This window comes from Macrobrachium nipponense, chromosome 30 (assembly GCF_015104395.2).
Source record: "Macrobrachium nipponense isolate FS-2020 chromosome 30, ASM1510439v2, whole genome shotgun sequence".
NCBI lineage: Eukaryota > Metazoa > Arthropoda > Malacostraca > Decapoda > Palaemonidae > Macrobrachium > Macrobrachium nipponense.
The window spans coordinates 30412576-30440075 of record NC_087218.1 but is presented as its reverse complement, the minus strand read 5'-3'; the positions used below and the strand labels follow the sequence as shown (position 1 = coordinate 30440075).

The 27500-nt window shown below is 37.5% G+C and overlaps 1 protein-coding gene across 11 annotated transcripts in view; it reads right to left on the bottom strand.

Moving 5' to 3' along the window:
• LOC135202396 (latrophilin Cirl-like) overlaps positions 1–27500 on the bottom strand; it is a 528379-nt gene that overhangs the window by 141494 nt on the left and 359385 nt on the right. The window lies entirely within an intron of this gene.

The window sequence follows — 27500 nt, the reverse complement described above, 5'->3', positions numbered from 1 at the left end:
CTCTCTCCACCATCCGCATATACTTACACTAGGCAAACCCCTTCTCCCCAATTATCTGAGCGCACCTTTTTCTCTCCCCCGCTCCCCTCAAACCACACTAGACAGAGAGAGAGAGAGAGAGAGAGAGAGAGAGAGAGAGAGAGAGAGAGAGAGAATTTCAACTTATATTTACAAGGGGACTCTGCTTCTTTCTTGAGATAAATATTACGGACAGACAAACATATGAGTGAGACAAAACGTGTTTATTAAGCGTCCGTTTTAGGGGTGTAATATGATTTTTTTAGCGCTCGTATGAAATATGAAATGTTAAGTTAGTGCTAATATTAAGAGTGAAATAAGCAATGTTTATTAAGCGTTCGTATTAAGGGTGAAATAAGTAAAGCCTGTTTAGCGTTCATATAAAGAATGTAATATGCAATGTTCACTTAGCGTTCATGTAAAGGAAGAAATATGCAACGTTTTTAGCATTCGTATTAAGGGTGAAATATAATTAATGTTTATTTAGTGTCCGTATTACGAGTGAAATAAGAAGCCTTCCTTCAGCGCTCGTATCAATGGTGATATAAGCAATGTTTATTTAGCGCTCGTATTAAGGGAGAAACAAGCAATGCTTTTAATGTACAAAAAGCGTTAGCCTCTAATGCGCAAATACAAATGACATTAGCCTTGTAAACAACGTGTTCGGCCACAAGGTCTTGCAAAAGGTTTCAAACGTGTAACAAATAACACTGAACCACAGGAGAAAAAATCCAAATGTTTGAAAAATAAAATGCAATAAATTTATGCATTCGCTGACAATTATCAATCAGAACCACAATAGTAACAATTTTCTAATGGTATATTTTCATTGATTTTTTTTCTAAATAAAAGTGTCCTTTTTTTCCCCTGTACTTTCGACACTTTCCCCCCCGTACTTTCGAAACTTTCAAATCTATAAACTATTTTCTACTAACAATTTTCTAATGGCCTGTCACTGAATTTTTAAAAATTAAAAACAAAAATCCTTGTTTTCTATGTACTATCGAATCTATAAACTATTCACTTTTAAAATTTTTCTAATGGCGTTAAGTCGCTGTTTTAAAATTTAAGAAAAAAATCCTTATATTCTCTGTACTTTCGAATCTATAAACTAATTACTATTTACAATTTTTAAAGCCCAAAGTCACTGGTTTTCTAAAAATAGAAAAAGTCCTTATTTTCTCTGTAGTTTCGAAACCTTCGAATCTATTAAGTATTTTTTTCTGAATATCATAAGAATTTGATGACTCATCAGTCCGTCGTATCCCTGGTAAGATCAAAAGCCAAGCACACTTGACCCCTTTCTACTTTCTTAAGAAAGTTATATTCTCCCTTCCCTGGATATTGCGAAATTCTTACTGCACGCTAACACGACCATTTCCCAAAATGAGTGGGCGTGTCCTTAAGAGTTCCAGACGGTTAAATGCAGTGACTTTCAACATCCAGCAATTCTTTCCAAGTCTCGTAAATAGAAACTAACTATTCCCACATTTTGTGGATGTAGAAAGTTGAAGAATAGCCAACATTCTTTTACCATCTCTCATTTTCTAAACATTTATAGGAAATGTGTTTTTTCCACTTCATTTCTATATATAAAATCAGGTAATTTTCCACTTTTCAGAATTCGTTTACATTTAGATGCACTGAACAAAAATGAAAATTTGTGCGTTTATACCAATAAAACGCTGAGATTGACAACTTCACTTTGAGACAATCAAAGGCTCGTTAAAATGGAAACCAGTGAGGACTGCAACGGCAGCAATTCTGAAGGTATTTGTTGTAATTGCTTTCATTTGTGAATGACCTTACGAAAAGGTAACCTACTGAACAAAATGTATAATGAAAAACATAGTCCAGCCCTTTCATGTTCCAACTGAATAAAAGCACTAACTAAAAAGCTGCTAGCATCCCTTTTGGTTAAAAGTGGCCACAATTGATCAAAAACTTTATAACGTCAGGTCTTCAATTGAACAACAACGACAACAAAAGCAAAAACCACTACAACCAGAGCCGGTGTTGTATCTCATAGACCTCGATACAAAGATAATTTGATAAAACAACAATAAAAGCAATAACAACTACAACCAGAGTCGGCGTTATATCTCAGAAAGATTCTAAATAAAGATCACTTGAATAACAACAACAAAACCAAAAAACTACAACCAGAGCCGGTGTTGTATCTCAGAGAACTCTAAGCACAGATCATTTGAGCTACAACGACAAAAACAGTAAAAACAACTACATACAACTAGAGTCGGCGTTATACCTCGGAGAACGCTAAACAAAGAAAACGAGGAAAGTGCATTTCATTTGTTTTCCCAAAATACGCAGCCCGCCAGAGCATTGTAAAATGATATGAATACTCCTCTCCAAAATGGCAAAAATCCGCCAAGCAAAAAGAGTCTGCAATAACCTACCTCCATAAACAGTATATGTAAACAATGCCTTCATACAAATAAATATACGATACACTGCCTCCGTACAAATATATACGTGTATACAATGCCGCACAATTTACCCAGACACATATGCAGATATTTTATTTCATTTATATGCCACCGTCATTCTAAATTTCCATACTTTGAACCCAACCAGCCTTTTATTTCAAAATGCTCTACAAAATACTGGAATCATATTCCGCGTTCCTGAATGTTCGGTTTTAATACTTTTTCTACTTTTTTTTCTAAATTCTGGTAGCAGCATTTTCTACCACGTTATGATGAAATGATACACCACGTTTGTGGGCGTTGAGTCTACAACGGGCCGTTTATCTGACGGGCTTTTACCGGTCCTTCTCATCTGAGACATAGGCCAACCACGTGTAATTGTAATAACCACAATAACCCCTTAACTCTTCGAATTCTTCGCACTTTTCGGATTACTGCCAAGCCCTACATCCTAATGCAAGAATATTTGAAGAATACTAAGAGTAAAAACATACTTAATAGTAAGGGAATTGCTATTGTTGATGTTCCCAATTCTAGAAAAAAAAACCGTAAGTACCCAACACTCCCAGTAAGTACAAATATGAAATTGATATAATTATCATCTTTCATGCTGGAAACCATCTGTAACTGCTTTCCAAATACATATGTAATGGTGAAAAATACGTACATATAATCATTGACATTTAAAAACTGATAATGACAGGTGCAATAAGGCCTTTGGCACGCAAGGAGATCGGAATAATATAATAATAATAATAATAATATAATAATAGTATTATTGAGACGAATTTTCTCAATGTCGAGACTGGAATATGATTAAAGATCCACAATAATATTCAGTAGTGGATTGTAAGGATTTATAAAAGCGCTACAATAGCTTTCGAATCTTGCGCTGGGTTCATCCTCAGTCTAATTAGACTGAATTAGACTGAAGATGAACCCAGCACAGGTTTCCAAAGCTATAGTTGCGCTTTTATAAATCATTACAATTCCCTACTGAATACGATTGTGGACCTTTAATCAATAGTATTTTTATTCAGAACAAGCCTACAAAGGAGGAGGAGGAGAGGAGGAGGGGAGGAGGAGGAGGAGGAGGGAAAGAGAGAAGAGAGGAGAAGGAGATGAAAGAGAGAGAGAGAGAGAGAGAGAGAGAAGATAACCTTTTACAGGCCTACCACATTACGTGCCCGGTTGAGCAACCGTCCTTTTCCTTCAGAGAGAGAGAGAGAGAGAGAGAGAGGAGAGAGAGAGAGAGGCTGCGTCGGAAATATTTTTCCCTTTATCAAACGAGGTTTTCCCCTCTAACCCCCTCGGTCGGTTGGGGGTGGGGGAGAGCTAACCGGTGAACAATTCTTAATTCTCCATCCCACGAAGAGGCCTCTCTCTCTCTCTCTCTCTCTCTCTCTCTCTCTTCTCTCTCTCCTCTCTCTCTCTCTCTCTCCAGCATCTGCGGTCAGTCCCTACTACACTACGGTCGCTGACCAGATAAGACAAATCTTTGACCGTCTTACCAATAATCTGTGGCGATCATAGCCAATCAAAACCTGTCATTATAACTGCTAGCCCCGTCCAGTTTCCTTTCTGTGTGTGTGTGTATATGGGCGCGCGCGCGCGCGCGAATGTTGACGCGCGTGCGCAGATATGACACCAAACTTGCATAAAATAATTAATAAGATAGAATTAAGATGGGACTCATCGACGTGAGGTATCTCCATCTCTCTCTCTCTCTCTCTCTCTCTCTCTCTCTCAGACGGACGTGAAGGAATAAGAACAGAGTGAGACCAGAGAATCAGATTCTTTAAATGCAAATTACGTTATGACCGGGAAGGAGAGCGCCTACCTAAACTAGCTTAGGCCTAAGTATGGAGAGAAAAAATCGGAAGAGAGAAAAAGTGGACCATCGTTTACAAAACAAACCATACTCATAGATTAAAAAGCCGTGTTTGGGTTAATTCTGATCTCAAAATTTAAGGGAGTTCAAAATAGAAAAGTTCAATGAAAGACGAAAACTTCATTGTTTTTAGAAACGAAAAAAAAAGCTTCGCGATTACCGTGGAAGACAGACGAGAACTTTATTATTACCGTAAATGAAAAATACATAAACTTCAGCGTTAATCTAAGGAGAAACAAAAAGAGGAAGAAAAATCAACGTTACCATAAATGAAAAAATCATAACAGATAACAACAGTCCCATAATAAGTGTCAAAAGCACAACCACGTTCATTTTACACGTCACGATTATTAAACGAAGTAAGAGGAAAACAAGTCAACAACCAAGACATAAATTAGAAAGTTGACGCTAATCGTTAAGACCAATCAAAGCTAATCGAAGCTGTCCCAATCCGCACCAAAAGCTAATCATTAAGATGGATGAAGGCTCCCTCTGGGGGAGGGGGGTGGGGTAGTGCCGTTAGTACATCTCACGTGGTGCACTGTAGGCATTACTGAAGCCTTTTAGTGTACGCCATTCTCCCTCCCCGGTCTTCAGTCTTGCTGTCCAACTTCTCTACTACTTCTTAGTGCAACTGCTGCGTTTTCTCCCACTTCCACTTTTATAGCATTGAAATTCATCTCCTTTATTTTCTGGAACTCTTTATATCGCTGTCCAACCACTTCAACTCCACCTTTACACTGAATCAAACACGCGCCAATAAGAGTCTGCCAGTCTGATTGTCTCTTTTCTACGGACTGCTTTAGAGTCAAGAGTCCGTGCAAGCTTGGACACCAGCATACTCTGACAGCAAAATCTCTCTCTCTCTCTCGTGTGTAATCGTTTTAATGTTAATCGGTTGCAAATACTTTAAAATGTAAAGTGAATATCAAATATAAGTTGGAAAAGATTTGAATATGAATCTCTCTCTCAATTATACAAACCATCCTGAAGTATTACTCTTAACTACTCCAGGTAACTACCTACCCCCAGGGAATCCTCGGAATACACGCTCCGCTAGGGGGAGGGGGGCGGGAGGTAGGAATCTCGAGGATATCAAAAGAAGAGACCGCAATCCGACGGCCAAGTATTAAAAAAAAAAAAAGGTTTTGGAATCATCTCGAAAAGGATTCTCGAAAATTTTGGAATCATCTCGACTGACTGAAGAACAACTAGAACTCGGCCGAGACCTGAACCGAATTGATAATGTTGATAATATTGTTCTCGCTGCGGTGGCCTTCCACAATGCTACCCTGCCTTCCGATACCAAGAAGTCCGTTTCTCAAAAGACTTTCTAATATATATATATATATATATATATATATATAATATATATATATATATATATATATATATATATATATATAAATAACGAGATGGTCAATTATCTCATTATCATTTTGGCAGCAACGGACCAGTAGCGACAGACCAAGAGCGGTAGGCAACTGGTAATTGGTAACACATCTCTCTCTTCTCTCTCTCTCACTCACTCTCTCTCTCTCTCTCCTATCCTCTCTCTCTCTCGATATACTCCTCCCCTCCATTATCTAAGGTCACCAAATCAAGATCGTGAAATTACAAAATATGAATTTATTTAAAAGCAAAGTATTAACTGAATAACTCAGATTCTTAACAGAATGATTAAATGAAATGTTAACTCAAAGTCCAAATAACCCAGATAACCCTCGGTAATTAATCTAACACCAACATTAGTTTAGCCATAACACTAGGCACAGTCAACACAGTAATTAAGTCAGTACACCATTTCTCCATGATTATTCCCACTCTTCTCCAGAACAGTTTCCTCTTCCAGAAAACTCCTGCTAGAAGACAGGAGAACACTGTCTTCCAGGGAAGTTAAATTGCTGATTCTCTACATTCTTAAGAAGCGTCATAATCAGAATCACATACATATATTATCTGAAAACATTCTCATAGCAACATTCCCCTCTTTATCTTTATTATATATTTTCATATACCCTATAAGTAATATATACATATATATATATACATACATATAATATATATTAAGAAATAATTATATATATTATATAATAATATATATATATATATATAAGTCATATCACATTTCCGTGATTCATTATACATATATCGAGCTACAATGTCCTTTAATATCTAATCGCTCTACCTCGGAATTAATATATTTTCATATATGCTTAACGAAGGGGAATTTTTTCTCGATAATAGATTTGCCTGGACCAGGCGCGAACCTATGGATCCTTTCAAACCCAGGAACGTCAGTGAAGCGTTTAACCTACTACACCACCGCGAGGAGGTGTAGTAGGTAAAAGCTTTTCACTGACGTTCCTGGGTTTGAAAGGACTCCATAGGTTCGCGCCCTGGTCCAGGCAAATCTATTATCGAGAAAAAATTCCCCTTCGGTTAAGCATATATTGAAAATATATTAATTCCGAGGTAGAGCGAATTAGATATTAAAGGACATTGTAGCTCGATATATATATATATATATATATATATATATATAAATATATATATATATATATATATATATAGATATATATATATATATATATTCCTTTATCAGCTGCAATGTGCCGTTCCCTCGGTATACGACTCCAACTGTTCGTATATATACATATAATATATATAATATATATATATATATATATATATATATATATATATATATATATACACACACACACATATATATAATTAAATATATATATATATATATATTATATATATATATATATATATATATATATATATATATATATATATTTCCTTTATCAGCTGCAATTGTTGCCGTTCCTCGGTATACGACTCCAACTCGTTTCGACGTACATGAAAAAATAATACTCATAAAGACATACATACATATATATATATATGTGTGTGTGTGTGTAATTGTAACAGCCACAAAGCCCTCTTAACATCTCGAATTCTTCGCGCTTTTTGGATAAGCTTGTCATTACAAAGTCTTTAGCTCCAAGTGCAAGAATACGAAAAAAGTATGATGTCCGGTAGCGGGAAGTTGAGAGGTCATTGTAGCTATTACAATTACATTAGTACCAGGTAAAAAGTGACCAGTAGACACACACACAATATATATATGATGTGTGGATATTATAGATATATATATATATTATATATATATATATATATATTATATATATATATATATATATAATATATATATATAATACACATATCTACTGTGATTTGACCATTCATACGGCATACGATTCCAGCTGTTCGCCGTACCGTCAAAAAAATTGTACAGAAAAACCTCCCCCTGAAATATTTCGTTTCAATATACTGCCTCGAGTTCTCCAGTGACGACTGAACGGTCTGATGTCACAAACTGACTACAAATTGAAAACATGTTAAGTCTGCTTATTTTTTTTTTTTTTACGCTGAAATTCAATAGATTATTTTTTTTACGCTGAATTCAATAGAACTTATGTTTTTACATTGCAGAACCTATACAAAGCCAAGATAAGGAATAAAAATATCACGAGTGGAAGTTTTTTTCTTTAAGATTCTTGTGTGGAGTCACTCGGAGAAGCAGCGAAGTACAATAAATACGGAATGCAAGAGTCACCCATATGATCTTCTTAATTCAACGTTGCAATGCAAGAATAGAAAGAAAAACTAAAAGATAAGAAAAAGTAAATAAAAGAAATCTAGTTAATAAAGCGTTGGCGAGACAGCATGAAGTCGAATCAACGAAATTTACGGGGAAACGCGATCCGTCCTCCCGAGGCAGAACTGCCCCATAAAAATCATGCCAGGTCGAGCTACGTCGAGTGAGTAACTTGTGGATGGTATTTTATCGTAAACGCTGCCAAGGGAAGGATGGATGCCCCTCCTCCCACAATAAAGATATCGTGGCTTGCACTAATCTCCCACAGGATGGACAGAGGGAGAGAGAAAGAGAATATACATACAAATACGAGAATATATATAGGTTTGGGTTGGAAGGCGATGAATGGGGTTATTAACAACTACAATCTCTTTGAGAGAGAGAGAGAGAGAGAGAGAGAGAGAGAGAGAGAGAGCAGAGAGCGTGGATGCTGTTACAAATTCCGAAGGAACATGACTCGAGCGACCGCGGGGGTGATGACCGACCGCGTTCAACTGATTATCCCAAACAGAGAGGAACTACTTGAACGCGACTCGAGTCCGTCAGTCAGTTCGTCCATTCACTGGGAGCTGGTGCGTGCCCCTTCAGCAATGGCCATCGCCCGCTAAGGAGATGACCAGCCCAAAACTTCGGCTTTAATTTCGCCTTTATTATGTCCGACGAAAATATTGAGTGGCCGAGATCATGCAGATCTCGACCACGTCCCTCCCAAGGTCTATCTATACTCGTAGATCCTCCCTCCATTTGCGAATATTTACGGCCTCGTAAGTTTTATTTAAATCGAAAATGTCATCCGCCGGTAATCAGGAAGAGAGAGAAGAGAGAGAGAGAGAGAGAGAGAGAGGAACGTGGGACGGATGATGACTTCTCACCTGCCGCCCCCCTCTCCCCCTCACAAAAAAGCGATTAGCTTTTAAAATCAGGGTTTTAATTTCTCTCCGACGTTCATAGGTGCATCGAGGTGCGCCGTTAATAACGCCTTTGGTGAGGTCAAGGCGCTACACCACCAGCAACACTGAAACGTCTCGTGTCACTTTACATGGCATTCTTTCTCTTTCGACCTTCTCTCCTCTCTCTCTCCTCTCTCTTCTCTCTCTCTCTCTCTCTCTCTCTCTTCTCTCTTTTTATCTCTTTCTACTTTTATCCCTTTCTCCTCTTCTCTTTTTCTTCTCTGCTCACTCAATCTCTCTCTCTCTCTCTCTCTCTCTCTCTCTCTCTCTCTCTCTCTTTCGGAGACAGGGTGGCACCCACAAAAAAACATTAAGAAATAAGATAAAATAAATAAAATAAAAGAATAATCACATCCCCACATCTTTTTACTGTTGACTTAAAAAATGAATTGATTGACTGTCTACTACGACTGGCGTCACCACTCAGGGACGAACGACGAACTAGGCGCCCAAAAAAAAAAAAAAAAAAAAAACAAGACAAAAAAAAAGGAGCCTCATCATCATTAGCACATCGATTCCCGCTACAGAAACTGTGTCATTCTCGAAACGCTAAAGTAAATAAAATAAAATAAAATAAAATAAAAATTGGGGGGGGGTAAGGGGCGAGGGGTTTACGAAGATGACATTGAGAGAAAGATCGAGAGACGCCCGAGGAAGAAGAAAACCCAGAGTTTGCTACGTAAGCAATGACAATAACGATACAGGAAAGTAAAGCAAATGTTCCACGCTGTGAAAAAAACCACGCTAGCATTATTTATCTTCTTGCCAATTGCGTCGTCTGTGGTCGAGTTAACAGAATCTGCTGAGGGATGCAAAACTTCATTGATGAGGAATTGACCAAGATTCTAGCAATAAAAAAACACATTCTTTGAGTTTATCTTGAATGGTTATGAAAAAACAACGGCATAAAACAGTTTAAATGAATAAATATAACAGGGGTTTTCGACCTTCACTAAGGTCCTGTTTTATATTTATCCACTAAACTTGGTTGTATACAGTGGATTTTTCTAACGATTCAGATTCTAAAGGTCTCAAAAACGACGATGAATTATTTTCAAATGCTTTATAGGGACGATCCACAGATACATGGTTAGATAATTATTAAACTAGTAAGAGATACGAAGTGTTGTAAGTCAGCAGAAAAGGGTACTCCACTACGTAAGACCAGGAACAGGCGTAGGACAGGTTGGTTTCCTTTCGTCACTGATGTTTGGTTAAGAAGGTGAAAAAGCCATTTCGGTGCAAAAGGTTATAAAAAAGTGAAAATGGAACACAGGCAAAGACAAGAGTATAAACTTATTTCTTGAATATCGCGCGATTTCCGTGACATAAGAAACGAGGAATAGGGTGAGCATATTTAGAGAAGGGGAGGAGATGGAGAAGAATGCAGCAGCACAGGAGGGGCTCTGATCTGATTCGTGACAAAAAAGTGGAGTTTGATTTAAGACGTGATAACACGACAAAAGAAGCATTAACCGAGAGGAAACATGCGTCAATTAACTTAATGCGTGATCGGGAGAGTTGAATATGGTTTGCCTGTGGTATTTTAAGATAATACGAAACATTGCCTCCAAACAATAATGACTTTGGGACATTTACTATCTGTGCACAGGGTCATGAACCTGAAAAAAGGGAATTGCTAAAAAGTTGTTTACTGAAGGAAGCGCAGATTTATTAGGCTAAAATAGTAAACGTCAACTCAGGAGGACAGGGGACCGTCTTAACGGAAGTAGATGCACACGGAATTGAATTTTACAGTAATAAGTAAGACGGGGGCGGGGGAGTATTTACGAGGGGGGAGGAGGTGGAAAGGGCGGAGGGGCTAGCGCCCCACTTTAGCTTATAATCTGCCAGAAAGGGGAACACGTTTTATAATTTATAACTTTGTTTTTACTCCGAACTCAAAAAGCTTTTGGCTAACTAACGCAATTGTTGTTTTTCAATCGAATGATCGAATGATATACTTTCATACTTTCGATTAACGAAATGGATCGAGTAACAACAAGCCATTTGTATCTTCATGAGGCAGGCTCAAGTGCTGTGAAGAGAGAGAGAGAGAGAGAGAGAGAGAGAGAGAGAGAAGAGAGAGAGAGGAGGAGAGAGTGAAAGAAAGCAGCTCAAGTGCTGTGAGAGAGAGAGAGAGAGAGAGAGAGAGAGAGAGAGAGAGAGAGAGAGAGAGCAGAATTGCGTTCCCTTTAATAAATCATGCACCCTGGGACACCAGACGAGCGTATAATATGAATAAATGTGTACAATACATTTCCAAGTTAGTTTTGGTCTATACATCATTGCAATCCCGTCAACGAACTCCGCATTCCAAAAGCAGAACAATAATCATATTTCGCTCAGGACGCATTACTTAACCCAGAAAATTATCATTGAAGTTCTTCCAAAAATAGTCAGAAGGGAGCATTAGCGAATCTCTCTCTCTCTCTCTCTCTCTCTCTCTCTCTCTCTCTCTCTCAAATCCCCTCTCTCTCTCTCTCTCTCTCTCTCTCTCTCTCTCTGGCAAAACATCATTCACCAAAATAATATGTAAAAGACTACTGGTTCTAATCAGCATTCACGCGATCTAAAATATAACATACCAGTATCGCAGCCATCACTTGCGCCTATAAAAACACGTTAGGATATCTTATATATATCTCTTAAAAGAAAGATTGGCTACAGTTTTCTCGGTATATATAAGAGCAATTGCTGGGATTTGAGCTTTATTCACCAGAATATTTTAGTCCCTCATGACATAAGGAATAATTATTAATTTTAATTATAATTTATAATATATTAATTATTAATATATATATATATAGATTATTATATATATATGAATAAAATAGACATATCATATAATATATAGTTAATTATATATATATATTACACACACACATATATATTTATATATATATATATATATATATATATATATATATATATATATATATATATATATGATATATATTAAATATTAACATATATTATATATACTATATATATATATTATATATATATATAATATACCTATATATATATATATTATATATATATATTACATATATATATATTCATAATATATAAATATTACTATATATAATAATATATATATATATATATATATATATATACATATATATATATAGTATATATCTATATATATATATATATACATATATATACATAACTAATGCAGGATAAAAAAAAATGATAATATGTAATATTTTAATAATATATATAATAATATATATATATATATATATATATACTATATATATATATATATATATATTTATATATATATATATATATAACTTTGTAATGACAGGTAAAAATGATATGTAATAATTATCCTCTTATTCAACCTCTTCAACAATCCTTCCTTTCTTCTCGCTCTTTTTCTTTGTAGAAGAAGCCTTTCCATCATCTCCACCCTGATCATTCACCCCCTCTCCCGCCCAACCCCCCTTCCTCCATAATTTATGACACCGGTCAATATTGAATCCGGAGAGGGGAAACCGTTTCTACGTAACTGTTTGTCAAGTTCGAATGGAACCGTTTGCTCTTCGCCGTAAGGCACTCGTCATCCATTCCCTTTTCGGATTAATCAACAAATGAAACATTACCTTTACATATCGGTTAAAACAAACAACCCTATTTTCTCTCCCCTGCTTTCTGGAATACACGGCTGCCATTTGGATTGAATTCATGAACTTTGTATGTCTGTAAAATACGATGTCATGTCGTTAGCAACAAAGGAAATAAGGCTTCCGGACGCAAACGCTTCATTCTTCCTTCTTCAAGAAGAAGAAGAAGAGGAAGAAGAAGAAAAGGAAGAAAAGGAGGAGGAGGAGTGTGGAAAGGAAGAAGAAGAGGAGGAGGAGGAGGAGAAGGATGAAGAGAAAGAGAAAATGAGAAGGATTGTGCAGGAACGGGAAGAGGAGGGGGATGCAGAAGGAAGAGGAAAAAGAGGAAGAGTGTGGAGGAGGAAGAAGAAGAAGAGGGAGGAGGAGGAGGCGAGTAAACAGCAGCAGCAGCAGCACCTCCACCATCCTTCAGCATCAACCGCTCCTTATCTAAGGAGCAGGTAAATATTCAAATGAGGCATCCTTGTTTACGGATGCTGTTCGGGCGGGCAGATAAGCATCCTGGCCGCCCAATTGACACACCATAGCCCCAACAATCGTCGTCAGTCTTGCTGACAATTCTGAAACCTGACTCGATCCCTACGGCCAAAGAAAAACATAAAATGAATAAATTACATCATAATAACAAAGAAACGTATTTAAATTAGCCGGATACGTAACTCATCTTGAGCTTTTCACAAAGAAAAATGGCTAATTAAATTACTTTAACCAGTGTGTTTCCTATTACCTTCTTTAATGAACACCATATCCTTTTGCCCCTGTGAAGGGCTGGTTCCATATGAACAGGGATCAATTTCTGAATAATAATAATAATAATAATAATAATAATAATAATAATAATAATAATAATAATAATAATAATAATAATAATAATAATAATAATAAATTTCGCATGTGCGAGCATTTTCCTATCGGATAGAAATTTCTGAAACAAACCAATGAATGCAATGAAACTATGCACAGACATAAGACTGAAGTAAATGCTTTTAAAATGCAAATTCCTCCACAGATATGCACGCACGCTAATGTAATCCTGCTTACAAATAAGCGCAAATCCGTCTTAATTAACATGGCTAATCTCACCTGACCAAACAGCAGAAGGAAAAGCGAGGCTAATCTCACGAGAACAAAATGGCACCCGTATCAACGCGGGGCTTACAAGCGACATTTCGGTCTCACCTGTGTTATCAGAGTTTGGTCGGCCATGCTACCTGAATGGAGAGAGAGAGAGAGAGAGAGAGAGAGAGAGAGAGAGAGGTGGAGGGAGTTAAGGTTGCTCAGCGTGAACACCTTCAGTGATAAGCGAAGATGAGTGATGACTGCTGATTGATGAAGGCGGTCAGGCGCTGGTGATTTATGGTGATGATAAAAGATGGACAAGGGGATGAAGAGATGTTGGTGAAAGAGACACTAAATGAGAGAGCACACATCGCCAAATAAACCATATGCACTCTGCACAGGCAGGCTCGAAACCTGAACTGCTGCTATTTTCATTTGAGAGAGAGAGAGAGAGAGAGAGAGAGAGAGAGAGAGAGAGAGAGAGAGGTGAAATTGCTTAGCCATCAATCGCGTTGTCTCCTTCCTTATACATCCATCTTTCGTTCTGTCCTTACCCTTCTCCCATAAGAAACATTTGGGAGTCTTTCTGTCCTATTGGGCTGATAATTCCTGATTTAGCTGAGACCACCTCCTCCTCCTTCTGTAGTTGGGGTGATCCGTGATTCTCCTTGTCCATTCTCTTATTGAGGGGTCTCCCATGGTTGTCTGTCTGCGTCCGTTAATATAAATATATATTATATTTTTATTAATATATATATAACATATATATATATATATATATATATATATATATATGTGTGTGTGTGTGTGTGTGTGTGTGTGTGTGTGTGTGTGTGTGTGTGTTTTCTCAGCATCAGCCGTTTTTCTCTAATAGGGCGTTTACATTGATAAGTTTTAACCTTGACGGACGAAAGCCAATCAAAAATAAGTCACGAACATGTTCCCTACCATACGGTTATGTTGTTGGAACAGAATATATAAAATTTAGGCCAAAGTGCTGGGACCTTTGAGGTAATTCAGCGCCGAAAGGGAAATTACGAGTAAAAAGGTCTGAACGGTCCAGTTAAGAGGAAAGTCTCACTGTTGCTCTATAAAACAACTGTTGGAAGAGGGTTGAGGAAAGTAAGATGGAAGATATAATGTGAACGGAGGTATAGTAAAAGTAATGAAAGAGGTTGAAGGTAGGGCCGAAGGGGCACGGCACGCGGTGCACTGACGGCACTAAAACCCTACAGAAGCGCTTTCGTTCTCCATGTTTATGAACCCTATTTATAACGAAACATAAAAGCATGCAGCCCCTTTGCACTTTTCAGAAAAATGCAAAACTTTCCCATTAGTCTTTAATTAGAAGATTTTATAAACATTTTCATAAAGGACGCTTCAAAGCAGACCCAACACCTTCAAGAAGCATCAAGCAAAAAGTGAAGGGTGAGGTTACGCACGATAGCAAGGGAGTTAATACAGTATTACTTCGACTTCAAGAAAGTTTTGCAATCTGACGCACAGGTTGAATACTTTGTCTCCTGTCTGTCAGACTTTGCTTCAGTTTCAAGTCTCTCTCGCGTCCCGCTAGATGACTTCGCGTCACACAGATTGTGTCACAACGATACTTCTTCGTGACGGTGCGAGAAATTGTGACGATGAATTAAGATTTAACTTCGAAGACGCTCTCTTCCTCTAGCGACTATAGCCCGTATTCATGACAGGTCTCTTTTCGACTGCAATGTAGCATCAGACATAATAATATAGATAGTAAAAGAAAACGCGAGAACATGTCCAATATCTAAAAAATCAATGCTCCTTATTCAAGTCTTATGGGTTGTCATGAGAAACACAGTTACAGTAAATATTAACAAAATCTTAAAAGCAAGTTGTCTTTCTCAGCTTGCAAACAGACTGTAAAGACCAATCAAGATTACTTAAGGGCTTTTACAAAACTTCTGAAGAAGTGGTGACATTTTTATGTCGTCTAAACTGCACCGAAAGTTTTGTTGGAAAACTTGCTTTTATTTTTACAAATAGGTCAGCGAGCTAAGATAGTGCAATTCAAAGACCACGCCTACCATATGCTGCTTCTCTCTCTCTCTCTCTCTCTCTCTCTCTCTCTCTCTCTCTCTCTCTCTCTCTCCAGTTGGAGGCACTTACGGACGGAGTCAACAGACTAATAAACCCAAGAGGATATCCAAAGGGAAATCAGCCAGCACAAAGAGAGACAAGTTATATGAAAAGGTGATAAAAAAAATAATGAGGTATAGAAAATGAAACCGATACACGTGAATTCAGGAGGCGTCAGCAGAGTAGAAATAAATTCTTGTTTTATTTTTTTAAGCCAGCACGGGCTCTTGCTCCGTGAATATGCCTATAGGTATAGCCTCAAGGGCTATGATTTCAATATCATTATTGTCATTAGCATTATGATGAATACTATTAATATTGCTACTTCAACGACTGTTTGGATATAGCAGATTACTATTCTTATCTCTGTATCTCGTGTATCTAGTCTGTATTATATAGTCTCTACTTTGTTATATTCCATATGGCCACAAACTGAAATGATGGATATTATTATTATTATTGTTAAAAAATATTCACATTTATATATAAAAAATATATTTCCATGTAAAAATATAGAACAAAGACTTTCGAACACCTGAACGGTGTTCCTCATCAGTGTAACATTAAAATTTTAACGTTACACTGATAAGGAACACCGTTCAGTTGTTCGAAAATCTTTGTTCTATATTTTTACATAGAAATATATTTTTAATATATAATTGTGGATATTTTTCAACAACTTGTTTTCAAGAAACTGAAATTTATTATTATTAATTATTAGTATTATATATTATTATTATATATTATTATATATTATTATTATTATTATATATCGAAAAAAATATAATAGCAGGAGTCACCAAAATGGTGAAGAAATCACAGTAGTGAGAGTAAATACATAATCGCAATATATATACAAAATTGAGCTTTCGAGAACCTGCTCGATTCTCTTTCTCTATTCAGAAGGAGAATCGATCAGGTTCTTGAATTCTCTCGCTTTGTATATATATATATATATATATATATATATATATATATATATATATATATATATATATATATATATATATATATACACACACTTAAACCACTGTGAATATCTGTGAATATCTTCACCATTATCTTTATTATTAATATATGGGTATCTTGTGAAAGGGAAACCACAACCTCCTGTGACGCAGACTCAGAGAAGAGCCCACTCACACTTCAGACTGTCAAGATCCCCTTCCAATTGCCAAGAACCTTAGACCCACTTATGTACATCCCAGCGTTAATAGTTCACGGATGTTTAACGCTTAATGCGCCGTATCTACTCAACCCTCCTTGCTTTTTTTAACTTTTTTTATACTCCTCTCAGATTAAATGTTATTCATATATCAACTCGTCTGCTTAAAAAAATTGCCATAACATGCTCTCTTAATGAGACGGCAAAAACACGATATAAACACGGTTACACAGTGTGTTTACCACTCGGTCTTCAACGGGGATTGGAATGTCGCTCGGAGTCATGGAGGTTTGGATGTCTGAATGGTTGGTTTATTCACGTCCTGCATAGCTTCTATCGTTCCGAACGGCCATTAGGACACAAGGCAGAACGAGAACTTCAAGAAAAACAAAAAAAAAATGGCACAATCTCATATATATATATATATATATATATATATATATATATTATATATAAACACATGTTGTGTGAGTATTTCTAACGCGTGCGTTCTGTAATAACACACATACACGTATGTGTATATAGATAATATATATATAATATATATATATATATATATATATATATATATATATATATACCATATATATATATATATAATATATATAGAGAGAGAGAGAGAGAGAGTAGAGAGAGACAGAGAGAGAGAGAGAATATTAAATACTCTGCTCTACCTACATCTCCCACCCACCACCCTTACTCTTCTCACCCACCCTCCCTTCCTTCAATTTCCTCCCCCTTTTCCACCTGTGTTGACATATATGACGACCATTAACGACCTGTGACTTAATAAAAAAAATAAATAAATAAAAATGTAAAAAAAGAGAGAAGGGTCGACATAACATAAATCAACATCAGCTGGGGGTAGTAAAGCCTTCCTTTTAATGCTGCCAACTTCAAAGACTCCCGTACATGTTCCATTCACGAGCGGCTATTGGAGGAGGAGGAGGAGGATGCCGTGAAATGTGTAATTAGCATGGCGTTTAAATAAAAGAGAGAGAGAGAGAGAGAGAGAGAGAGAGAGAGAGAGAGAGACGCAAGGTCATTTCATACCAAAATATGAGAGCAGTAGTCCGGTTCCAAAGCGAACCAGTCCCCTTTGGGAGAGAAATGTCACTGGTTTAATAATCCACACACAGCGATCATCAGCGTTTGCAAGGCGAAAATATCGGCGCGGTTTAATTTCACATGCTTTGATCAGGCGGTGACCAAACACCACCTAGTGCCCAAACGCAACAACATCTGGTCTCTAAATTAACTCGGCTTAAATTCAATAGTACATAGTATAGTACAGGCTGGCAAAGCATAAATTAACTCTTGTTTAAATTCAGCACACAGTATAGAACCAGCTGGCAAAGCTTTAAATATTAACAAACCGATAAACATAAAAAAAATATTACCCAGAAAAAAATACCAACCAACAATATCACTTAAACCAGGCACCCCAAATCCCGTTTTCACTAATGGTGACTATAAGCCTACTGACTTTTATTTCAAAATAAAAGCAGCCACTGACGTTGACACATCACTTATTGAAAAGATGAAAGTTAAATCAGACAGTTGAATCGTTCGGGAAACACAGAGGAGGGTAGAGAACTGAACGTTCCGGACGTAAACGGTTCGCAGGAGTGTCCATGTCCCACGTTGCTGAGGTGGATAGCAAATTTTTCCCCCAAATTATAATTTAAAGAAAGATCAAAGCAAATTGCATATTCTTGAAAGCATCTAACAAGAGAATTATTACACTTCAGAGAGAGAGGTTACCAGCCGAGTCCCTATACAATAAAATAATTACATTTCACCAGTATGTGTGAAAGGAGGGTTACTGGTGGAATATCGATACAACAGTACCATTACCCAGAGAGAGAGAGAGAGAGAGAGAGAGAGACTGTGGTCGCGACTATAATATTCACTCTCAGCCCGTAGGCCTAAGGAAGACACCCTTCTTCCCCCCATCAGCCATATCGCGTCAATCTCTCTGGCCCCTTCAAACCACAAACGCCACTGACACCGCCGACTGACCCCAAATTCTGGTATTCCTCCAAGCTGGTACTGGACCCCTAACCGTGCCCCCTCCCTGTATCCCCCTCCCCTCTTCCTCTATTCCCCACCACCCAATACCCAGGACCCCCTTATCAGTTCCTAATCCCGTCTATTATTAATTAAAACCAAATGTCTTCATTAATTATAACTACGGGGCAAGTGGATGCTTTTTAAGGAGACGATATTATTATTATTATCATATCAGCAGGAATCTTTGGAATTACAAGGGTTATATAATGGTAATACATAACTTATTCATTTATAAAATCATTATTAATACAGAATGGTGGTAATTGTTATCAACAGCATGAATAGTTACAGAGAGAGAGAGAGAGAGAGAGAGAGAGAGAGAGGAGAGAGAGAGAGAGAGTATATTTTCGTTAAGAAGAGGGAGGCCGACCCACAATAACGATTAGCACCCTCAAAGACATCTTGGGGGAGGAGAAGAGGGAAGGGGAAAGGGGGAGGAGCAAACAAATGGGCGCTTATGGAGGGATCAACGACAACAACCCTAATCAATACCAATCTCTGGTGTCAATCATCACCAATCTCTGGTCCTAATCAGTAACAATCTCTGGACATCAGACTAAATCCTGGATCTGTGTTTTTTTTTTTTAACTTTGTCCTAGATAAATAATGAAAGATATTTCCAAGTAAATGAAGAATAGGTACAAATCGGGAACTTCTTCACTTAATAAAGAATAGACAGGTTGAAGAACTTTTCCAGTTGTTAATTCTTGAGAATAAAGATATTTCAATGTTAACAAATATAGACACAGGTCGGGGGCCCTTTCTGTTAGTTCTAGAGAAATGAGGCGTAACTAGAGAATAAAGCTATTTCGAGGTTAATACAGAATAGAGAAAGGTCGGGTAACCCGACTTGTTGTTCATTCCAGAGAAAGGCGCCGTAACTTCAATTCTCAATCTTAATTTTGTTCACTTTCACGCAATGAGGCAAACGTGGATTCAACACGAATTTGAACTTTAGTGGTCCAACATTTTTTTCTTTTTTTTTTCTTTACAACAACGACAGAAGGGAAGAGTCATTGGTTCTCGTATCGGCTAAGGAGGCCTGACAAAGATCTCAATAAGCCATTTTTCCAGTCTGAGAAAGATCTTATCTCCCTCGGAATCCTTCTTCCCCTTTAACGAAGGACAGGGAACTGGATGTCCGTATCGGCCATCCGTAATGGTACGGACGTTGGAGATGCTTGTCTATCAAAATGGACCAGAATAAAAAAATATTTTCTTGTCTGGTATCCTTGTGATATTCGGATCATCGACACACATTATATATATATATATATATATATATATATATATATATATATATATATATATATATATATATATATATATATATATATATATATGAATGTCTACTGTAATACAACAGTATAATTTGAAGATTAAAAGTCCCAAAACACTCTATTTTGACGTTACAACCTATATTTCGAGCTACGAAATGTCGTTTAATATCCAGTTCGCTCTAGCTCGGAAATAATATACTCATATATATGTAAACCGAAGGGGAATGTTTTAGTTAATAAAAATGTCGTCGTCTCAGGGGCTCGAACCACCGAACACGGGTAGGCTAAGACCTCACTGTACGTCGTGAGTTCTCGTGCTCGGTGGTTCGAGCCCATGAGCCGACGAACTTCTTATCAACTAAAAATTTCTCCTTCGGTTTACATTTATATAAAAATATTACTTCCAAGGTAGAGCGAATTGGCTATTAAAACAAAATTTGTAGCCTAATGCTTGAATATAAATCACAGTGACGATAAAAATTCATATATATATATATATATATATATCTATATATATATATATATATATATATATATATATATATATACAGTTTTGTAATTTATGGAACAAAACTACAAACTTTCAATTTAATATCTCATAGTCAGTGTTAAAGAATATTTGATTCGAAATAAAAATTGAAATTAGATACCAACCCATTATACTGTTTATGCATGTGTTTGTGTAATTGTGCAATAATTCAATGGAAATTAATCAAATGCCGAATAAAAAAAAATAAACTGGTATAAATCATATTGTATTAAACAGTAACAAATAAATTCATGTTCAACTGACCAAAAGAAAAATGACAGACGAAACGAATTACTCAACAAATTGAAGTTTACTTACAAGTCGCTGGCAACATAACCCGCAAACGCATATTACCAAATTTATTGGAGAGAGAGAGAGAGAGAGAGAGAGAGAGAGAGAGAGAGAGAGAGAGAGAGAATACTACCAGGGTTATATAATTAAAAAAAAACAAAATTATTTATCTAAATATTTATTACTAATGTCACAACTGTATAAATTTTTATCAACAGGAAAAACGCAAAAGCTCTTTGAAATAATGTACTTGCGCTGCACGTTCCATAAAAACTTTTTTAAGAGAGAGAGAGAGAGAGAGAGAGAAATAACACCGGGCTTCACACAAAGAATTCTATTGGCTATCAGCACTCATAAGCCTCCATAATAAATAAATGAAAAAAAGAAGAGCTTGCACAAAAACGAACCATAACTGCAATGATCCACCCACCTTATGCAAACAAGACATGAAAGCCATTCTAAATTCGTGCCGAGGCCGGTATTCAACAAAGAACAGATTACGCAAAGGAATATACATAACAAATAAGAGACTCACGCTATTAGCGCGTAGCAAGACATACACACAGTCAGACAGACATATAGATAGACAGAGACATATTATCGATAGATAGATAAATAGATAGAGAGATATTCGCACGTCAAAGCCAAATGGGTGTCATGGATTCTTCGAATAAGTCTCCTTATCTTTAATTATTTAACGTCATTTCCACAACAATGACCGACGTAATTCATTGGGGAAAGGTCCTTGGATTTTTCATCAATAACTCCAACGATTCGTAAATCAAACTGTTTCGAATGGCTTTAAATAAAGGAAAAGTAAAGGTGGGATTTTTAAAGAAAAAGTAAAATGTAGGATTTTCAAAACAAATGTAAAGGTCGGATTTTTAGGGCGCAAGTAATGTTGGGATTCGTTATACTAAACCGCTTCTAAAACGTAAATCTCAAATGTTCACTTTGCTTTCTTTCTGAAATTTTATCAGCTGACTTCCACATCTCAAATATGTCAAGCTAATATATAAGTGGAAAGAAGAACAATCAATGTCCAAACCGTATTATTCACGAGCAACACCGAGAGAGAGAGAGAGAGAGAGAGAGAGAGAGAGAGAGAGATAAATCCACCGTGCCTTGAAAGGGTTATGATATATTATGCTAGGAGGGTCGTAAGAGCCGATATATAATTATCGCGCAGAGATCGATATCGGAAAGGACTATGCACTAAATCATGCCGCCATGAGTTTTATACCAATAGCAAGAACATAATCCAGCACCCCGCTCCCTTACCCCTCCCCAAACCTTCCTCCTCAGTCGATACATACACTGCTAAACTCCCCCCTCCCTCCCCCTACATTGAAATTATTATGCTCCTCGTCGTTAAAAGCAATACACCTTTACCATTACCAGGAAGATGAGGAAATATAATGTTCAAACCGCATATTTCAGAGGTCTCATTTATTCCTTTTGGCCCCCCTTTTTGTTTTTTTTTTTGCTTACGCAGACCACATGAAATGGAAAAAGGGGGGGGGGGGGGGCCGGACGGGGGAAGGCAAAGGTGCACTGACTGACTTCACCTCGAAGGACCCAAAATAAAAGCTGGATAAATGATCGAGATAACATACAAAAGCGATGGGGGGATGGGATATAGTAGCCATCAGCTTTCAGGGCAGGGGTAAAGGAATGCATAACCCCCGTAAAAAGAAAAATAATTTAGTGAGGACACCTGAATATGCACAGTTGTAAAAAGGCCCATTATTCTCCTGATGTCAAAAACCCAATTATGAGCTGAAGGCAGGTTAGCAAATACACGAATACGAGACAATCACATTAGTACAAAAAAACATTAAATAAATTAAAAAAAACTGTCTTGGCAAGTACATAAACCGTCAACATTACCTTGTTGTTATTATTCATAAAATGCAAATAGTCAAAAGAGGAAAATCAAAGAACAAATTTGCTAAAAGGAGAAAATAAAATCTAAATGTTATCAAATATTCACGGATGAGTAACACTGATGTTGGGAAATATATAACTCCCCGCTCTCCTGGTTACCTTGATACACCTGCCAACATTATATATATATATATATATATATATATATATATATATATATATATATATATATTGTAAATATTTCTCACTCACATCTAAATAGAACACCGGTTTCTCAAACGAAAGGCTATCGATACTGATGTGAGTCAGAAATACACATATGTTAAAGAGTTCATATATATATATATATATATATATATATATATATATATATATATATATATATTATATATAGTATATAATATATATATCCATAGCTACAGTAAATCACGTTCCTATGCAGAGATGAACTAATGCAAGCAAACAAACACACCACCGTTTATTACACCTAAAATGCAGCTTTTATCACAGGAGGGGGCGCAGGAAAGCAAGCTGTAATGAAATACGGAGGGGTGGAATACCCTCTATTGTCTTTCCGGATAATGGAGTAATATGAGAGAGAGAGAGAGAGAGAGAGAGAGAGAGAGAGAGAGAGAGAGAGAGAGAGAGAGAGGTCTCACTGATGAGTCTGCTTGCATTTCGACAAACACATTTGCAATCCCTAATTTTCTGGGTCTTTGCACGCACTATGGGCCAGGCACTATGGCTCATTATTGATTGATTGCATTTATAAATAGTGTGATAAAAAGAAAACAATGGGGGGGAAGGGTGGGGCCGGGGGGGGGGGGGGGAGGTTAGCAGCATACGAAAACGATGAGCTAAATTTTTAGTCATGAAAGAACAAAAGTATTCAAAAACTAAGTTCACGTTTGCAAACCAGGAAACGAATTCGGTAAATAAATAAAAATAAATAAATAAAATAGAGATGTATGAAGATGATGCATACATTTCTCGCACAGCCTGAATGCAAGCCTTTCTAGTGATAATATTTCATTTAAAAATACCAGGATTATATCAATTGATTGACTTCTTGCCAAAACCTTAATAAATCGCATGAAGATAGAAAAAAAATCAAATCTAAAAATAAAAAATGAAATGTATAGAATATATAACCTTGACGCTGTTGAGCAAATCTTGCTTCTCTAAGGAATGTCGCCTGAAAATTTATCGTTCCTTCTAAACTTTGATGTTCACAGTTAACAATATAAGAGAAAAAAATATTTTCTACAACAACCACAACGAATTTAAGGGCATAAAACGCCGTAAAACAAACACTTCACTCTAATAATGTGTACCAAAGATGACCCAGTTCATTTTCAGTAACTGCCCTCACCTAACCGTAACTAAAAGTAAACAAGACAAACTAAAACTAAGCGGGAAAGAGAAGGGTGAGGGGTATAATTCAAGCGTAACCCTTCCTACTGAAACTATGCGACTGGCAAAAAAAATTTAGTTCTCTCACAAGAGGACATTCCATACATGGTTCAACTGTTCTAAGCCTCAGTCGCCTTTCTTACGTGAAAGCAAGCACGTAAATGTATACACAAGTGTGCTGGTGTGTACACACATATACACACACAAAGTTGCTTAACATCTAATTTGTTAGTTTTAATATACTACCAACATCTTGTGAAGCACCTCAGTCAATTAAAACTGACCCTGAAAAACTTTTTGAGGTTACGAGAGAGAGAGAAGAGAGAGAGAGAGAGAGAGAGAGAGAGAAACACATTAGTTAAGGCAGTTATAAACGTCAGGTGTATATATATTAACAGAGAGAGAGAGAGAGAGAGAGAGAGAGAGAGAGAGAGAGAGAGAGAGAGAGAGAGAGGTGTTGCATGCTAAACACAATCATCTAAAATAAACAGGTGTATGTCTACAAATTTACAGTCTACAAATTTACAGTAAGTACTAATGAAACACACGCAAAGCCTGAAAGTACAAGTTAACAGTTTAATCAGACCCATTAAAAAATAGTCAGCGCACGCAGAGGTCCATTCGGATTAGCACCAATGGTTCTGATCACGAAAATGATATCTCTGAAGCACGCACATAACCCCAAAATGTCTAAACCCACTATACGTTCAGGTGACCATCTAGAGAAGGCGCATGGGCTTGTAAATGCCGAAAATCAAATGCAAAATATATGGCTCAAACTGACGCCACAACTCAAATAACGTCAGATTTTTCCCATACAAAACCATACGGCGCCAAATATCTGTCAACCCTTGTCCTTTCTGGCAGAGAGAGAGAGAGAGAGAGAGAGAGAGAGAGAGAGAGAGTGTTTCTCTCTCTATCTTACGTAAAGAACTTCCGCCGGCTGCCATCGCTTCTAAAGGGCGTTCCCCTTCGTCGTCTCGTCTCTTCCTTCCCCTCAGAACTTTCCGACGGACGACCTCATTAATCAACATTTGTCGTCATTAGTCGAAGACTCCAGGGAACGACCCTTCCCTCCTTCCCTCCCATCCATCCATCCATTCCCTGATCTCTGGACGTCCTCCTCGTATCTACCATTTTTCTTCGATCAAGTCAACCCCATAGCCGCCATCTTACCATTCCACTCCTCCCAGGGCTTCCTCGTCCTTTCCCCTCCCTGCTTCCCTGCTCCCCTACTGCCCCTCCATCCCTCCTGGTCCTTCCAGCTTCAATTCAGATAATCGAGCGTCAATCAGCATCAATCTGTCGTGGACCAAAAACCTGTCGCCTTCGTCGTCGTTGATGCTGTCGCTTTGGCGGAATGGGAGGAAGTGACTTCACCTTCTGTGTGTGTTAGTATGTGCGTGTGGATGCAGTATATAAAACAATGTTTTTATCTATCTATAGTACATACACATACACACACAGATATATATATAGATATATATATATATATATATATATATATATATATAGATATATATATATATATATATATATATATAATATATTATCCACTTGAAACTCCCAATCATTTCTCAGTCTCTCATCCAAGGTTGCTGCTGACGTTAATCGACTGTGAAAAGACGGCCGTTAACATAAAGGAGGCAGCGGCAGGCAGCCACCCAACCAATCGTAACGCAAGTTCAATGGGTTGTGGTGTCACCTGAGGACCATCAAATTCGCGTTGCAGCTCAATCTTGGTTTCTTTCTTTCGCGAGTAATTCGCGAAACTCCCGAGCAATGTGTTTGGCTGACAGGTCGGGATCGCGAGGTCTCTCTCGCTCTCTCTCTCTTTTCTCGCTCAAAGGGAAGGGAACGATTCTTACCTCGGAGAATCAACGTGATATAATGCATGACTTGGAAATGGCAATTTTCTTTAAGTACCGGGCGATTCACAGGAACGGATTATAACCTCTCACAAAGGGGTAACCAAGTACATGGCCGAGCGCTTACGTATAGACATATATTTATCCATAAACATCAACCACCATTTATATATATATATATTATATATATATATATATATATATATATCTATATATATATATATATATATATATATATATATATAGATAGATAGAGAGAGAGAGAGAGAGAGAGAGAGAGAGAGAGAGAGAGAGAGACCTAACATTTTAATGGCCAACGCGTTACTATATATAATTTACGTTCCAAAATGTACGGAGTTTTAATTAAACACGCACACAGCCAAAAATGACACGAAACCCGTCAAAGGCGCGTGCCGCCCTCCACATAATGACACTTATCACGGACGTCCGTAACCATTATGAAATGCAAGCGATACCATTCGTTTTATTTTCTAGGCTTCTCTCTTTCTCCGTTTCTCTCTCTTCTTCTCCTATCTCTGTCTCTATATCCTTCTCTTTCCCTGATCTCCGTCTGTATCTCTTCTCTCTCTTTTCTTCCCGTATGTTCTCTATAACTTTCTCTTCTCTTCTCTTCTCTCTTCTTTTCCCTGTCTGTCTCTATCAATTCTATTCCTCTCTCTCTCTCCTCTTCTTTTCCTTGTCTCAGTCTCTCTCTTTTCTATTCTATTCTCCCCTCTTTCCCTGTCTCTATTCTCTTATCTGCAAAGCCGCCCAAAACCATCGGGTGACCCTGTGGCCCACAACACACCCACACACGCCCAGGCCGAGACGCTCGCTCGTTGAACCAGCGGTAAGCGCCCTCCGGATTCCGGACAAAAACGGTTGCACTTCATAAGACGGCTGCACTGTCCCGACTGTCCGATCTGTCAGGTTAAGGAGACGGGAGGAGCCTCGAGACAGATGTCCAAGGAACCACGGAGGGGGACAATGCCCCAAACAGCGATCGTCCAAAGGCCCCCAAATGGATGGATATTCCGAACACGGCGGGACGCGGCCCTTTGCGACAGCCAGAACGAATGGGTGATTGATAATGCACACTGCAACGCCGGTTCACGGCCAACCCCCCCAACCCCCACCCCATCTCTCTCTCTCTCTCTCTCTCTCTCATCCTCTCTCTCTCTCTGATATTTTTCTTTATACCTGAAT